Source organism: Mus pahari, chromosome 3, assembly GCF_900095145.1.
Source record: "Mus pahari chromosome 3, PAHARI_EIJ_v1.1, whole genome shotgun sequence".
NCBI classification, from domain to species: domain Eukaryota; kingdom Metazoa; phylum Chordata; class Mammalia; order Rodentia; family Muridae; genus Mus; species Mus pahari.
In genome coordinates this window covers 145,211,879-145,213,589 of record NC_034592.1, presented here as the reverse complement: position 1 = coordinate 145,213,589, position 1,711 = coordinate 145,211,879, and positions in this window count along the sequence as shown.

The following is a 1,711-nucleotide window of genomic DNA, read 5'->3' as shown; positions in this document are numbered from 1 at the left end:
ATAGGGAACTTTCGGGATAGCATTTGAAATGTAAATAAAGAAAATAATAATAAATAAAAAAGTATAAAAAAATGAATAAACATGATGCATGGAAAGCAAAAAAAAATGTCCACTTTAACTGAGCCTCTTAAGATTATTATTATTATTTATGTGTGTGTGTACATGTATGTGCCCATGTGGGGATCAGAGGAGAACTTTCAAGAGTTCATTACTTCCATCTACACTGCTTCTGTTTTGGCCTTGTTGTGTGCACTAGATTAGCTGGCCTCTAAGCTTGCTGGTGACTCGCCTGTCTCTGCCGCTCATATTGCCAGAGGAGAGCTGGGATTTCAGATTCGAACCATATTCTTCTTTTTAAGTGGGCTCCGGGGATCAAACTCCACCTGTCAGCTTTGGGCAACAACTCTCTCTCTTCCTTTAGCTAACCCGTATTTTCTTTCAGATCAGTGTGAATCGATGTGGTATTTGCCTCAAAACTATTTCGTGCCAGTAAGAATTCTGAGATGTCGAGAAGCAGAGACGCGTTGAAAGGTACAAAAGATTTATTGTGGAATGATATCTGTGCCAAGAAATGTGACAGCAGGGCGGGGCAGGAGGAGCCACTGCATAATGACACATTTAAAGACTACTGCTTAATTGCCCAAAGAGCCCAGAGCCGCAGTTCCCCAGTAAAGGAAGGCCCCAGCTTGCAGAATTGGCTCAGCTCCCATGTTGCTCTCCTGTGCAGAGACTTGAAGCCACCCAGAGACAATGGGGCTGAAAATAGCTGTTGGGCCCCCTTCCCCTTTGCCGGCACAGTGGCTTTGAAATGCCTGAACTCAGCTAGGCTGAACTACCTTGCACGGATTGCTTTACCCATAGATTTCTTGTTGAAGTGAGCCATGAGGGAGGTTCTTGTGGGAGATCCAGAGGGCAGAGGTGAATCGGAAACCGTTTGTAGCTCACACGAGGCCTCTTATCTGCAGGCTCACCTTTGAGTTCCTGCATATCCACAGTGTCTCTCCTTCATCTACAGCGTGAACGCCTTTTAGCTAAGCAGCTGCCCTTTTCTCCACAGACTTAACGAACTATTCAAATCGTTCCTTAGTTCAGGGACTGTTCTCCCGTTGTATGTCTGATTAGTGTCTGTCTTCTGACTTTATTTTGTCTCCACCTGGAATACCTGTTCACCGTGTATTAGGACTGCTGGATTTTTTTCCCCTCTCAATCGTTCATCTTTTCCTTTATGACTTTTATCTTATGATCGTCCTTCTCCGAGCTTTAATATATTTATACTTCCAGGTCTCTGAGTCAGGGCTCAACAATGGCATCATTGCATCATTGTCTTGGTCTTGTCTTTAATTTAGTTGTGTGTGTGTGTGTGTGTGTGTGTGTGTGTGTGTGTGATGGGCTTTGGAACTTCTTAAAGCCTACTATCTTTTTTTTTTTTTTTAAATTTTAAATTTAGGCGCTGATCTGCCCCTTCAAGCTACAGCTGGGTGAGCCTGTGCTGTGTGTCCTGTCTCGCCCTCCTTTGCCCCTTGGGAAGCTCTCTGCTGAGATGATGTCCCTTACAGTCTGCTTCTCAGACTTTAGATTGATACCTAGTGCCTGCTGTGCTAGTCACCAAAGAGAAGAGTTTGCAAGGAGGAACTTTATTCAAACAGCTTCCAAATGTGAGGCGGAGGGAGGTCTTCAATAGGCCTTGTCAAGGACAGAGTTTAGGGATGTT